Here is a 16,760-nt window from a genome sequence, read left to right as displayed (position 1 = left end):
GATGATCAACCGAGTACACTGAAGAGCTACTCTTGCTAGTGGGTTCCCTTTCACCATCTGGCCAATCTCTATAATACCTCACTATGTCTTCAATAATGTCTACCACTTCCTCCTCAATTCTATTCATAATGGGACCTCCGGCTACTCCATCAAGACACGGTTTCCCTTGAGGACATAGGCCACCATAGAAGATTTGAATGATTTGGTGGTTAGGAATTCCATGGTGAGGACACTTTCTTTGATACTCTTTGTACCTCTCCCATGCTTCATAGAGGCTTTCACTAGGCTTTTGCTTGAAACCTTGAATCAAAGCTCTAGCCTCCGCCGTTTTCTTTTGTGGATAGAAACGGGATAGAAATTCCTTGGTCACTTCGTCCCATGTCCTTAGAGAATTTGATTTGACTTCCTTGTCCAACCATTCCAAAGCACGCCCTATGAGAGAATAGGAGAAAAGCTTGAGGCCGATGAACTCTTGGGAAACTCCATTCACTTTGATAGTGTTGTAATATTTTTCGAACTCTTTGAGATGGTTTAACAGACTCTCATGCTTGGCCCCACTAAAATGTCGCCTTTCTATCAATGTGATCATCGCTGGTCTTATTTCAAAGTCATTCGCCGGTGTTGTAGGTGGAGCAATCCCACTTTCAAACCTATATGCGCCCGGAATCCCCAATTCCTTCAATACCACTCTCGGATTTTCTCCCATGCTTGCTTGTTCTTCTTGTTGTGGTTCTTCTTCACTTGGAGGGCTAGAACTCAAAGAACGTCTAGCAAATCTAATCCTTGTAATTGTCCTCTCAATTTTTGGATCAAATGGTATTAGAGAACGACCACGTGCTCTACGCATAAAATCTCAAAAGAAACAATTAGTAGCACGGCTACAAATGTAGCCAAAAAGAGAAATATCTTTTTGTATTTTTTCAAATTAAATGAAGTAGACTCAACAACTATAGAAAAGCACCAACGTCAGTCCCCGGCAACGGCGCCATTTTGATGTGTGGTAATCTAGGTCTTTAAAATCTAAAGCACCACCAATCAAACAATTAAGAAAATCAAACTTACTCCTAGTATAGGACAGGTCCGAGTCGAACCACGAGTAATGAGGGGGAGAATGCTATAGCCTACGGTCAAGCTACTTCGAAGAATGAGAGGTAAATTGAGGTGTAACTAAAGTTACAATCGACTAAACAATGAAGAAAATCAATATGGTAAACACTAGGGATTAAGGTTCCACATGCAAGCTCAATGATCATGTCAATCAATGAAGAACTCAATTGATTCGAACGTTGCAAGGGAAAAACAATAGTTGCAATCAATAGAATTCAAGATCTATCTCCTCTAAGTCAAGCTAGGGTTCACTATGAAATACTAACAAGGAAAATCACAATCAAATTCAACCAATTAAAGCAATTCTCAAATCAAGGGTTTGTGTCATTGAAAATTGCTTTGTAATCTAGATTAATCATCAAGGTTGATCACTCCTAATCAAATTAATCACATGCACAACTATGTCAACCAATTTAATTGTAACAATTCAATCAATCAAGAATCATCAACTAGCAAAGATCACATGCTTCCCCTTCTCCGTAGCTACTAATCTACTCACTAGACATAATGAAATTGAAAGACAAAACAAATTGAATCAGAAATATCATCACTTCAAGCTTAATCAAAAAGAAAATCAAATCAAACAAGTTTTTAAACCAAAGATCAACAATCAAATCAATCATTTAAGAATTAAAGGTAGAATCAAGCAAAAGTAAATTCAAGGGAAGAAATTCTCACTAATTTTCATTGATTAAGGATGAAATCCCAGCTTGAAGAAGTAATTTGAAGTACAAATCAAGTATTCAAGTGTTTCTCTTAAAGCATTCTTACGCTTTTTGTATATATGTTTCTGATTTTGGCTTTGAATAAGCTTGGGGGTGTTGGTGTTTTTGTTTGGTGATTGCTTGATTATGTTGTTGAGGATTGATCACTCTTTGCTTCACAATTTAGGTATACCACCAAATTTCAAATTTTAGCCTACCTTCACCCTTTTCGCCCCTACATTACAACCCTTTTCAAGACCTTTTGACCATTTTGGTTGAGTCACAAGTCGGTGGAGGGAGATGTGAGTCAAGCCTATAGAGCGGTTTGCATAGTCAAGATGTCGAGTAGCCCTAAAATCTCTTCTTTTTCGGTTCCTTCGAGGAATCATTGAGATGCTCACTAGAGGTGGATTTGAAACTAGTAGGGAGAACGTGGTAAGATTGTTTGGGATGAAGGTGAATTGTGTCTTATTAGTTCTTTATGCTTAGCAAATTTTATGTTTCAATCAACCTTGGATATCTTGAAACGTGCACCCCCCCCCCCTCCCCCTTTACTTGTTTAAAAAGAATTGCATCTATTTGTGCTTGTTCATTTGCAAAAGTCCTTTCAAACATATGTTTTCTTTACTTTTCTTTTGATTTCCTTTTTATGCTTTCCTGTTATAGGTTAATCTCTTAGAAAACCCTTACGAGAGCATCACTCGCCCTCAACAGCGATCTAGGGGTTTAAATGGCTTGTCGTTCCAACACTATCAAAATCGATCCCCGGCAACGACGCCATTTTGACGTAGGGAAAAGTAGGTCATTATCTAATCTTCCCTAGAGCCAAACAAATTTATAATCACTTAACAAACCTAAATACGAGTATAAAGGTAAGTCAAGGGTCGAACCACTAGGAACGGTTATGTTCAAGTATTTCCAATCTATGCCTAAGCTAGGTCAAAGTCAAGGGTAAAGATGTAACACTAAACAACTACTAAACAAGTAAACAAGCAAATGAAACACTAGGGAATGGGGATCAACAAGTAATCATGACAATTGCAACAACTAGGGAAGAACATGTCAATTAATGGTTGTGAAGACTAATGATAAGAGATATCAATTGGAATCAAAGAGCTATCTCCTATAAGTCAAGCTAGGGTTCACTATGAATGACTAACAAGGAAAATCACAATCCAAACCAATTGATAATTGCAATTCCTAAATCAATGGGTCGTGTCATTAGCAATCGCAATGCAATATAGCATAATTCTCAAGGCCTAATCAAACTGCACACATGCAAACTTTCATTAATCACTTTAATCTCAACAATCAATCAACACAATTCCCAAATTAATCACAATCAATCAATCATACAAGTTTCACCCAATCCCTAGCCAAACAACTACTCAAGAATCATTATCTAATCAACAAACAAACAAGAAATTAAATCAAGAATCAATAAAATATGGAGAACAATTATACACTAATCAAGAATCAAACATCAAATCAAACAAACATGAAATTAAACAAAGCAATAAAATGAGATAGAGTTAGAAATCATCATTGATTGATTATGGATATCTTCAATACAATTGTCACCTTGAATCTTCAATCTCTCAAATCCCCAATGAAATTCCTCAGTTTTTCTCTCTAAATCTACTCCTAAAACTAACCTTAGATCTAGACAGAGAAGCTCTCAACTAAGCTAAAATATGAGATCTAAAATTGGATTCTAATTCTCCCCCTAATTTTACCCCCAAAATGGGTATTTATATTTACAAGGTTAAAAAGGAAATAAAAGAGAAAGGAAAACAAAAGAAAAGGAAAATAAAATGAAAAATAAAATAAGAAAACAAAAGTAAAAGAAAATAAAATGGGGAAAATAAATAAAAACTCCAACAATCGAAGTCAATGGACTCGATTTGGCTTCATTTAATTGGGAAATATTCCCCTGTTTCGCACAGCACCGCAAATCACCATCATCATGGTTCGATCATCACACTTCATCAAAATAAAAGGCTTTAATTCGAACCTAGTTGTGCGCACGCACTAGTGGGTCTTCACGCACGCACTAGGAGGTTGAATGGGCTATCGGCAAAGTTTGAAATGCTATTTGTGGGATGCGGAAATGAGAGAGCTGCTGCGATGATGTTGGTGCGGTGAGGGGGCGCAGCATCTCGATGTTGCAGGGCTAGTAGGTGCGGTTGTTGTTGGAGGTAGTTGGTGGCTGGTTTGGTTATTATTGCGAGAGAAGGGGATCGGAGCTGGTGTTACGGCCAGCTGGAGGTGCGTGACGTAGTGGTTGTGTTGCAGAGGAAATGGTGTTAGTTGGTGCGTGGAAACGGTGGCTGATTGGTGCTGGTGGGAAGTTAGAGGATGAGGTTGTTGGTGGAACAGGGGAGCAGGGGAGCAGGGGAGGTGCTTGTTGAGTTGTTGTTCGTGAATTGGGGTTGTGCGTGAGAAGGTGTGGTGGGCTCATCTGCACTCTCGACCGTCAACCTCATGTGATGCCCACGAGGAAGGCAGCCCCAAATGCTCAAATTTTGCTTGTTTATCACCAAAATTAATGAGAGCGCAATCACAAGAGCATGACAACTTGAACTTGCAAATGGACTTGAAACACACATCTCGACCCCGAACAAACACCTACAAAAGGCGCCAATTAAGAGGAGAAAACAAAATAAAATAAAACTAAACTAAAACTATGGATTAAGAACTAAAAATATGAAAAAATCATAAAAACTAATCAAGAACCAAAATGAGTTATTAAAAAGGAAAATCAAAGAAAACTAAGAAAATTATATGAAAATAATGAAAGAATAGAAAAAGCACCTAAATCTTATTCTTTTGAGCGCCAGAAATGACGCTCGTCAGTACTATAACTAACAATGTTAATTGCCTGCTGTTAATTTTGAATTAAAGAAAAAAACAATTCATTAAATGAATCCTATTACAACCAAAAGCAACTTAGATTTCAAAAAAAAAAAAGAAAGAAAAAATAATGTCCAAAAAATAGCAGCATGTAGTGCTCTATTTCTATGTTCTTGTTCCTTCCAATTTAGCTTCTCATACAGCTCCAATCGACAAAGCAAGCAAAAATGCCGATAAAATTTGAATAAAAGAATAAAAACATTGACTCAAATTTTCAACTAGTGAATAAAATGGATAAATAAATTTAGCTCTCATACCATTGTTATACACTTCAATTTTGGAAAATATGAGCTCACCCTAACACTTTATTTCTTGAAAATATGATCTCTACCCTTGTTCCTAGCCATATCCTTCCGATGTTTTTTTTAAAAAAAAAAAAAAACAAATTAGCAATTGTAAAAAGATTTATAGATTAATGAAACAAATACATACTTTAACTTGAATGACAAACCTGCAATGCTTGTTGGGTTATAAATCTTCTGTCAGGGTGATCATTACTGTTTGGAAGTAAACTAAATGTATTGCTGAGTTGGGAGGGAGGAAAAGAAACATTGTGATGTGTTGTTCTCGTTGATTGCACCGTCATAATCAGTATAATAAGATGTTCTCCTAGGATGTTTGAATCATCTAAAAAGAAGGGGAAAAAGAATAAATTACTTTAATTAAGCTAGCCTAATAATATGTAAATATCAACTACATTTGGAATATAATAGATCAATGAAACTTATAGAAGCATTGTGTTGATGTCCATTAGGATACGTGTATACCCCAATTACCCTTGTACGCAATGGTGTAGGAGTTGTGACATTACCTTCTGGTAGTTTTGCAGACTGTTTTCTTTTCTTATTAGTCTGGGGTTGCATTTGAGGTTGAGTAAGATCATTGGAAATAAATGAAAAAACCACATTTGAAGTTGAAGTGAGCTTGCAACCCCTTTTTTATGTCCTTTACCACCATAATGACTACATGTCATCTGTATACTTGTTTTCTTCATCTTCCCACTTGCATTCACCTCCCCAACTTGTTTTTTCCTTTTTGTTGTTGGTCTATTTTTTAGCTTCTTAAAAGGAGGAGCCAAGATATTCTGATTATTTGATGATGGCCATTCACGAGGACCATTTAAAGGCTCCATTGGGAAATCATAAGCCTTTAAATAAGTTTCCTTTCTGATCCAAGTGCCAACATAGTGCTCAGGTTGCTCTTTTTCACTCCAAATAGCAGCTACTGCATGGTTGCACGGTATGATGCTGAATTGACATGCGTTACATGAGAAAGTCTTCTCTAATAAATTAACCACAAACCTAGTTTGAGTTATCCCTTCCCTTAAACCGTGTGAACCTTCCATCCGAAAATGCACACCACCCTCTTGCATTGATCTTAGACATTTCTAGCTTTTGTTGAATCCTAGGACACAACAAATTATCATTCTTAGCAATAAAATCTCTATTTTTATGAAGTCTTTCCATGAGACTTTCTCTAATATCCTCAAGCATAGTTATGATAGGTTTATGCCTTGAATTTAAGATGTAAGCATTAAAAACCTCACTCATATTATTATCAATGTTGTCACAACTGGATTGTGATGCATAAAAAGCCCTACATCATTTTTGGTAGTTCCTATCCAATAAGTCATTGGCTGCTTCTTGTAAAACACTTTTAAATTCTTCAATTTTGGCATTGAAAGCATTTTCTGTACTGCATTTTGCTATCGCCCAAAACCATCTTATATATTCTTAGCCTCCACTACATTTATCTCTGAAATTGCAATACACATGTCGTGCACAACACCTAACCTCGGCCATTGGCCATACCTTACTAACAGCCTTGATTAAGCCTTTTTGTTGATCTGAAATAATGGTGTAACCAGCCCCATCCACTACACCTAAGTCTTGAGCAAGTAAATCCGTGAACCAAGACCAACTATCACCACTTTCTACTTCAACAACAGCCCATGCTAATAGAAACATTTTATTGTTCCCATCCCTTCCCACCGCAACAAGTAATTGGCCTTCAAATGGACCTTTTAAGATGCAACCATCAAGTGATATAAAGGGTCTATAACCAGTTAAGAACCCTTTCCTTAATGCTTCAAAAGAAACATACATTCTCTCAAAGACTCCTCCATTCAACTTAAAAACAACCGAATTATTACGGTTAGTTTTTAATATTTCTAATGCATACCTATTCAATAACCCAAATTGCTCCCTATATTCATCAAGGATCAATGATTGACCTACTCTTCTTGCTCTAACAGCTAATCGCATGGCCACTTTAATACCTTAATCATGCCAAATAGTGTCTATAATTTCTCATAATTTCATGTATGGATTAATCTTAAACTTTTTCATGTAATAATTGGCCACCCAAACAGAATAGATTTTTGTCACTTTGGATGTCCTACCACATGTGTGATTAGGAACATGAGTTTTGACTTGGAATGTCCTCTTTTTCCCTGCCTAAGACGCCCAAATTCTCCACGGACAACCTGCTGCTTTACATGCAGCATGCGTTTTGTTCTTGTCATTTCTTTAAAATTTCACATCTCTCCCATGGTTGACACAATAATCCGTGATTGCCTCCTTAAATTGAGTAACATTATCAAACTCCTAACCTACGTAAAATGCAGTCTCTTATGGTATTGTACCATCCTTGTAGCTATTGTTATTTGGTCTAGCAGGCTTCTGTTTTGGTGCATTAACCAAATAACCATAGTCCTCCTAATCACTAGAATCCCCAGGGATTTTTAACTCACTTGAGTAATCATAGTCACTTTCCATTTTTGTAGCTTGCGCACCTTTACTCTCAAAAAATCTATTCATTTGTGCTAATTCTTCTTGAAGCTCCCTTTCATTTTTTTCATCTTCCTTTATTTTTTCTCTAGCTGTCACAATCTCCTCATCATCCATATCAATACCTTCCTCATCATACTCTATTCCATCATCACAAAGATTAACTACCCCCATCTCAAATACATCACCAATTGGTGACTCGATTTTAAAGTGCATAGTCACCCCTTTCATACATAGTATCACCGTCACCAGTTAACATACAAAAAATGATCTCATTTCTCCAATCAAATTAATCTCTTTGTTAAGATCATATTCTAATTGAGTCTCCTATGTGGTTGCAACATCATGTTCACAATATACATGAACCAATCCATATTCAAGAACAAAACTTACAAAACGAGCAAAAGTGTTGTCGTAACCCAAAAATATAATCCCATCTTTCATAGTTCTTCTTGGGTCTAAATAATGCAACTTTATGACATTATTATACCCCAAACCTGCAATAACAGATCTAACATACGATGCGTCCAAATTATCAGGTAGATCCTGACACATGTTAATCAAATAAACCACGTTCATATATTAACCCACTCTCCCCTTCACGCCATGATCCTCCATGGTGTATAACAATACAAGGTCTAGGGTCTAGTAACTGTGTATCATGTAAATTAAAACAATTGTATTAATACTCCACATACATGAAAGAACACTGACTAAGGCAAATAACAATTCTTTTTTTTTCACTAACATGCAATATAAGTACTAATGCAATCTAGCAATTTCACAACATACCAAGTGTAACAAGCATCCATGGACATAAATAAAAATAGAGTAATTGAAACAAGGAAAACTCGATAATATATACCCTAACCCAATTTTCATCAACCAATTCAAATCCTGTAGAATACATGTAATTCAAGCGATATATTCAGAAGTAGACATTAAAAAAAACCTAATTTAAGATCATAATTCATTATAACATCAAATAAATCCCTAAAACCCTTCCTAAATAAAGCACATAATTGAAGTGTAAATTTGATAGGAAATTCTCAAATAAATTAAGATACTCACATGCTGGCCGTCGACATTTATCCTTGCCACTTGATTTGCAGGATCTTCAATCCCCTATTTTCTAATTCACAATTTGTCGTATAAGCTTTGCAAGAAGTTTAGTTGCTTCTTTTTTATTTATTTTTTTCATTTTAAGAGTCTTCATTAGTTATTGGAAGGGGTTTTTTTTAGCGTCAAGTCATAGTAATACTCCGTATGTCGTTTCCACTCATCTTAAATAATTAGATAGTAAATTATTAGTATTTTAATCTTTTGACGGTACACAAAAGACGTTAAAAAAAAAAGAAGTTGAGTACCCACTTCCTTAATTTGTTGAAAGTTGGGTACCTATATCATATCTGAACTCGAAAACTATACTATATAATAATTATATGTGCCATTAAACATACTAATGGGCTATTATTACAGATAAACTTAAACTAATAAATATTAATATTAAACATACTAATAATTATATCCTATATATTACAAGCTATATTTTCTAATATTCATATATTAAATAATCATATATATTATAATACATACAATTTTATTATTACAAACTATATTTGTATTATGCAACATTATTTTTCACTGTTTAATGGGACCAATAACAATATTTCGGTTATTATATTATATATTTATATAATAACTAAAGTTTATAATATTATTTATCACAATAATATAAATGAAATACCACATAAGCAAAGGAGAATTTTTAAAAATAGAAAATAAACTGTAGAAGGGATAACCGTTATTAGTAATTTTCTCTCTAAGCAAGCAGCTCCAAACTTGGCGATTGTTACCCTCACGAAAAGTGAGTCCTAGGGTTTGAACCCCTTTCCTCTTCAATTCCTCTCTTTATTCTTCCTTTTTCTCAACCAATCATCCTTCTCCCCTCAAATTCATGCTACCAATCTAGTTCATCCGCATGCCGATTTCTGAAGTGTTGAAGTGTCTTTATTAAATGCTTCAAGGTACACCTGTTGAGTCCTTAGGATTTGCACGCAAGTTCTTCAGTACTCATCAGTTTCTTTCTTCTTCTTTAAGAATTTGATCCACCTTTTTGTTTTTTTTAATAAACGTGTTTCATATATTAATTGTGTGATTTCCATCAATTAAATTCTAAAAATGTTTTCCACACTTCCTATACTTTAATATGGAGAATCAGGCTAATCACCGTGGTCCTACCAAGAGAGGAGTCCTGGGTAGACATCCGTCAAGCCACAGATTAAGGCCTCCTACCAATTGTGATAGCTCCTTTATAGGTAGATTTCAGGGTCCAGAACCTCCTTCTCGTTTAATTCTCCAAAACATAATTGATACAAGGTTGATAAAGAGGGGGCCTATTCGAGTCAAACGAATAGGGAACTATTATGCGTTTGTCTACTCTAACCCATCAGATGTGGATGCTATTCTTGAGCTGGATACTACTGTGATAGATGGAAGGTTAATTACGTTTCGTAGAGGTCAGCGTGGACTACACTTAGCCACTCTCAATTTCGACTATGCTAAAATCTGGATAAAAGTTACAGGTTTACCACTTGATCATCTTGACCCGGAATGGGTTGTTGAAGCTCTTCGCCATGTTGGTCACATAATCAAGGTCAAAGATTATGGCAAGGAGGAGCCTTTCATCCCAGATTACAGAGCGCTCATCATAGTTGATCTCTCGAAGTCTCTAATTCCAGGGTGCTTTCTTCCAACTGATATTCCAAGTCAGGCTGTTTGGGTTTACTTTCAATATGAAGGTGTGTTTAAATTCTGTCAAACTTGTGGTGCACTAGGTCATTACACTCGTACTTGTGTTCTCACTGAATATGAAGCTACTCGTAAATTAAATCTCCTTTATGAGGCCTTTATGCTACAAGGATGGAATGTTATCTTTGGCCCTCCTGGTCATCCCCTACACACAAATCTTATTGAAGGTTTACCTGATTGATTTGTTCAATGTAACACTAAGGTTAACTTGCTCGACTTAGGCGATGTTCCAATGGCAGGCGTTCATTGTAATGGAGGCAATGATAACAATGATGATGGCGAAGATGATTTTTACCATGGTAATGGAACGCACATCAATGATTTTGGACCCTATCATAATGCAGATACAGTTTTTTTAAGGACCCGGATGTTGACAGTGATACACAACAATGGAATGGAACAGAGTAGACGCCTCAACAGGGGATTGTTGATATTTCAAGCGACGAAAATAAAGAGGATTTGTTTGCGCAGGCATCTGATACGTTCGAAGGTGAGGGTGATTATGAGGAACTTATACACAGACCATTTATTCATCTTGATCCTAAAGGGAAGCAGCCGCTCGTGGAAGATAATGTTAGATCTCCTCCGAATTTTCAAGCACAACATTTAATAGGAAGGGTTTCAAGGGCTTTTAGGTTTGGCCTTTTGGATGATCCGTACACTCAGTTCACCACTCATTCAAGTGACAGTGGCTCTCTTTCAAATGGTGGGCTTTTTCGTATGTCTTTGGATGAGGCCCTTTTGTCACCTACTGCTAGCCAGCAACCAACTGAGAGGTTACTACCACTTAATTCCAATTTCAAAATTGGAGAGCCCTCTTCTAGGGCTGACCAGCGCCTTACATCACCACCGCAATCATCTACCTTTATACAGGCTGAAAATAGAGGCCTAGATGCGTGTGGTTCGAATACAGTCTTTGTATACATCAACGGAGTTCGAACTCCTTTTCGAGAAGGCGTACCTCAGGTTAGTTGGGTGGGATTTACTACCCCCTAGATCGTCCATGTCAGGATCAAACACCTCAGCATATTGGAGGGTCGCGCAGTGGTGGAAATCTACGTTCTTTTTCCACTCTTTAAGAAACAAAAGCAGAGTATTTCTTGTTCCCGAACCGGTTCAAATTTCCGCACCTAAAGTGACTTTCTATCTATCAAAATTGCAAGGTTCAGGTCCTGTTACAAATTCTCAAGCCTATCTCGTGCCGCATAACACACCCATACCTCACTTAGAACAGCAACAGGTACCCGCAGCCATGAGTACTCCGATGCAGATTGATGTTGAGCATAATTGGCCCCGTAAAAGGGCACTTCCCTTTGCTATCCCTTAATATGCCAGCTGCTCTTTGCTATTGCACTTCAAATTAGCTGTTGAAAAGGCATAGGCTACGGTTGGAGACGCTCAAAATGAAAGGGGGCTTTAACCTTTGGTCAGATACGGATGGCAGCAAGATTTTCTCTTCAAAATGTGTCATGAATGTCACAAGGGCCGATGATATAGGGGTCAGATACGGTTTGATTCATCTTCGACAAATACAAAAGGCCCAACTAAGATTGCTACAAAAGCAGGGAAACGGCATGCTACTAAGGTTCAAGTTGAAAGTTGTAAGAAGCACAAGGTCACCTCTTTTGAAGACTCGGACACTTCGGATTCATTGGACATGGTTGTTGACAGTAATTCAGATTAGGCTTCTAGTTCCGACAAATTGGTGATGAATTCCTCTAACTCTACATGAAGATGATAGCTTGGAACTCAAGGGGGTTAAATTCTCAAGTTTCTCCTAAGCTTTCTTACCTTTTGTGGCTTCTTAATGTACATAAGCCTATGTTTTTATTTCTTTCCGAGACTAAATTCTCGGTTAGTTTAGTTGCTAGTTTGTTTAGTTCTAGGGATCCTACTTTTGTTACGGGTGTAGACTCGGTTGGTGCTAGTGGGGGTCTCTTGGTTTTAGGTTGGTCTAGTTTGTCTATCTCTTGTGTTTCTAAGTCTCCTCATTTTGTCCATTGTAATGTAAAGGATCGGGATGGAATGATATGGAATGTCTTTTTGTGTATGGTCCGCCTGTTTTTGAGGATAGTTTTTTTTTGGAGTTCTTTTTTGCAAAATCTCGAACAGTTCCCCAATAGTCTTGTGTTAGGAGATTTCAATCAGTTAGAACTACTTGAGGATAAGATAAGAGGGAACATACACATTAGAGGTAGTGAAGTTTTCACACATTGGAAGTTGGCTAATCAACTTTTAGATATTCCTTTTTCCGGTCCGAGGTTTACTTGGATGAATAAACGACTTAGCAATGGCCTGGTTTTGGAACACCTGGATAGGGGCTATATGTCAAATGATTGGTTTTTCCTTTTTTCGAAGAGCGGGATTATTAACCACCCATTGGTAGCCTCTGATCATGCAGCCATTTTTTTTACAGATGAAATCGTTCAGAAACAAAGAAATAGACCTTATCAGGTAAATAATTGGTGCCTGGATTTTGCAGAAATTGGCTCGATTGTCTCACAGACGTGGAATACACCTGTTGTGGGCTCTCCTATGTTCTCTGTCTCTAGGAAATAGGTCATAACAAGGAATTAAATGTGTCACCGGTGTTTATAAAACACTAAGCTCTAGGGGTAAACTTGAAATTGTTGACGATAGAGCTGGCTTCTCAAGGCATGTCAGCGGAGGATCTACCGCGTGCTCATTTTTACGTCACAAACGTGGACATGACTATGACTGTTGCCTCTTTGAGTGTTGCATTTTGTCAACAACGAATGAAAGAAAATTGGGTAGCATCGTAAGATCTCCCTACCTCCCTTTTGTACTCGAGGGTAAAAATGCGACATAAGTGGAATCTGATTCACACTCTTCATAATGTGTAGACACCTGATTGTGTCTCCCAAAACCAAACCCAATGATGAATGTCTTTCACGTCATTTGATTATCGAACAAGGTGAAATGCGAAAGAGCCTCGTGATGCGCCTGTTTTTAATAAAAATACTTCTTTCTGTTTTCGAAGATATTTCTTTTCGTACCTTATTTATGGAAAATGTCCAGTCCAATTTAGTTGGGTCCATGATATGGGTCCAATAACAGTGTAGTTTGATGGGGCTCGAAAAGAGCTTTCCAACGATATATTATAAGCCTAATTCCGATGAATAATGAGGAAGTTATGGCTAAAATACTAAATTGGGCCCAAAATGGTTTTATATGGCCCAATGATCAAGTGGAGGGCCCATTAATTATCATTCCTGAAGTTATTAGGAATTACTTTAATTTTCTAGATTAATCTAGAAGTTTATTTTAAATTCTAATAGAGTTAGGATTAATAATTATACCATTTATATTATTTAGAAAAGATAAAGAATTCAATTTGAAATAAAACAAGTGTTTTAAAAAGATAAAATTGATTTTAATTAAGATCATTACGGAGTCTAATTACCTAATTATATTAGGGAAAGGACTTATCCTGATCAAGCCATCGCGCTGCGGAAAGCTTATCGCGTCGCGATAGAGTCTGTTTTACTTCGAGTCAAATTCTGACTCTTTTCTAAGCGTTCCGGATGTTTTCTCTATAAATAGGGGCGTTATTTCCCCTTTTTCAATCATCAACAATCATCTAATTCTGTTCTTTCTCTTCTCTCTAAGCTAAAAGCTTGTTCTTCCTCCCTCTTTCTAAGCTTAACCATTTCAAAATACAATACCGCATTCACGAGACTTAGACACACATAGCCAAGCTCGAAGTTACCTTCGCCCTAGACATGAAAGGTTGATAATTTCTGAGGGTTTGGTCCCAAATCCCTATTTTAATTATTTAAATTAATTTTTTGACTTAACACTTTCCTTGAAGTTACTAACGTGTGTATTGTTTTGATAGAAAGAGATACGAGGCAACAAAGAAATTTTATTGTTTTATTTTGTAGAAAGCATGTTTAGATTATTTTGATTCCTAGTATCATTGTTAAGATATTATTTATTGTTTTCTAGTATCATGCTTAGGTTGCTATTATTATGATGATTGTTGTTATTATGTTGCTTGATATTATTGTTATTGCTTGATCACGCCCTCTCTTGTAGGTTTCAAGGGAATTTGTACTTGAAAATCACACTTAATAAGATAATTAATAATTTTATTTAGGCTAATGTGATTTTAATTCAAGTGATCGCCAATAATAGTTTTGTTTGTGCATTATTAATATTCAACCAACATAGATTAAACAGGTTTAGGGTTAATATATTGATTGTATGTTAGTCAAAAAGCGCACATGAATATGAGAAGAATAATGTAGAGGCCTATTTAAGGCAGGTTCAATCTCTTTTAGGTTGGATTTGTACCTTCATCCCCGAATATCCAGTCATGGTTCAGGACCACTATGGAGTTAACGATCTCATGGATCGTGAAGGGGTGTAACCTTCTCCCTGTGAACGGTTTACAAGTTCCTAAAACTTGTTGGCGACTCTTTTGCTTTAGCTTCCTTCCCTTTGGACGCCACCATACTTAAGTGTATGATCACAGTGGGGGTCAAGTGTGGGATGCTTGAAATATATTCACTACAGGATCAAAATACAGCTTTATTAGTCTCTGTAACACGATTTACAAGTGTATATCAAAATGTATGGTAAATCGTATAAAGAGAGCTCTACAAGATCTAATTTCGTTGTCTCAGCATGCTTTTATTACAGGTCGACTAATGACGGACAATATTCTTCTAAGCCGTGAAGTCTTGGATAAAATAAACAAGAGGACTACAGGATATGACTACTTGACAGCGGTTAAGATCGACATGAGCAAGGCGTATGACAGGGTTAATTGGGGGTTTCTGAACCGGGTTCTGCAGTGGTACGGTTCCCCCCCCCCCCAACTTGGTTATAGATGATAGGTCAGTGCATCTCAACGGTTTCATACAAAGTGTTACTAGATGGGGAAACGAGTGAATAGTTTAGACCTATATGTAGGTGACGTCAGGGGGACCCGTTATCCGCTTACCTCTTCCTTTTTTCGATGGATGTTCTGTCAAGGATGTTACAACAGGGTTGTGACATACGCCTTTTCAACGGTATAAAGCTAGGACTTAGAGGGCCTTCTATTTCTCATCTTTTCTTCGCAGACGATGCCCTTTTGTTCTACAAAGCTAATGTTCACAATACCCATGCTATTGTAGCCGTTATTCACATGTTCAACAACGTTTCGGGCGAACAAGTTAATTTGTCCAAGTCTCACTTTAAATTTAGCCCTAATACTCCGCTCACCTTACAAATCTCAGCTCGTTCAGAGGTATATTGGGCATGGCCAAGGTTGACCGATTCGCGTCGCACCTTGGAGTCCCTATTGACTTGGTAGGCCGTAAATCTGCCTCCTTTCAGTTTATAGTCGATAACATTGCTAAAAGGCTGATGAGTTGGAATGTGATCGGTCTGTCTCAGCCACAGAAATTTATTTTAATCAACTCGATTTGTTCTCCTTGCAATTGCCTCTCATGTCCTCAACTGCTTCGAGTTGCCCAGTGGTATTGCGAATAAGGTGGACTCTCTTCTTGCTTCTTTCCTTTGGTCAAATAGGGAGAATAAGGGTATACACTAGGTGTGTAGAGACAAGGTATGCATGCCCAAGGGTATAGGTGGCTTAGGAATTCGAAGCCTAGGTTCCTTTAACTCAGCGTTGCTTATGAAACAAGCTTGGCGTTTATTTCACAACCCTCAACTCTTGCTCGCCAAGGTTTGTGCGGCTCGGTTTCTTAGCCCGTTGACTAAAGGGGTGGAGGTTCGGTATCGGAATAAGAATTGCTCGTGGGGCTTGAGGGGTCTAATAAGGGCAGGGAATACTCTCACCAAGGGTTGTGGCTGGAAGGTGAGAAATGGAAAGTCTATAGTAGTAGGGAAGGATAGATGGATGGTTGGCAGTGTGCCAGAATATAAATGTACGATTACTCTACATTAGGATAAGGACTTAAAGGCAAGTCACTTCATTTGCCCGTATGGTTCTGAGTGGAACCTTGCCCGTCTGAACCCTACTTTTGTCCACTTTGATGCCACACTCATTGCAAGTATGGAATTGCCTGGTGACGACTCAAAGGATTATTTATACTGGCAATATCACAAGTCGGTTTGGTTTACCGTTAAGACAGGGTAAGCTTTCCTCAAACAAACCAGTTTCGCTCATTCATCAGACAACAAATCAGGTTTGTATAAGATTTTCTAGTCCCTCAACGTCATGCCCAAGTGGTAACTGTTTATGCGGAAGCTACTTCGGAATGGAATTGCTACAAAGGCTAATTTGGGAAGACGTGGACTGGCTGTGAGTATTGACTTTGACCACTGTGGGACACATGTGGAAAATTTACAGCACTTGTTTAGATTTTGCAGTTCTGCACGAGATACATGGAGGGGTGGGATTTTACGTATCCACTCAGAAGCTAACGCAGACCAATCCTTCAACGATTGGATTCTGTACTAT

At 37.4% G+C, this 16,760-nt stretch overlaps 1 non-coding gene across 1 annotated transcript; it reads left to right on the top strand.

The window, feature by feature from the left end:
* Positions 1–215: 215 nt before the first annotated feature.
* Positions 216–321, top strand: LOC145569822 (small nucleolar RNA R71). Its single transcript, XR_014096351.1, has one exon. It is a non-coding gene; the product is annotated as a small nucleolar RNA R71 (small nucleolar RNA).
* Positions 322–16,760: the final 16,439 nt, after the last annotated feature.

The sequence above is a fragment of the Chenopodium album genome, chromosome 11, assembly GCF_948465745.1.
Source record: "Chenopodium album chromosome 11, dcCheAlbu1.1, whole genome shotgun sequence".
Taxonomy (NCBI): domain Eukaryota; kingdom Viridiplantae; phylum Streptophyta; class Magnoliopsida; order Caryophyllales; family Amaranthaceae; genus Chenopodium; species Chenopodium album.
This window is presented reverse-complemented; position numbering and strand designations above follow the sequence as displayed.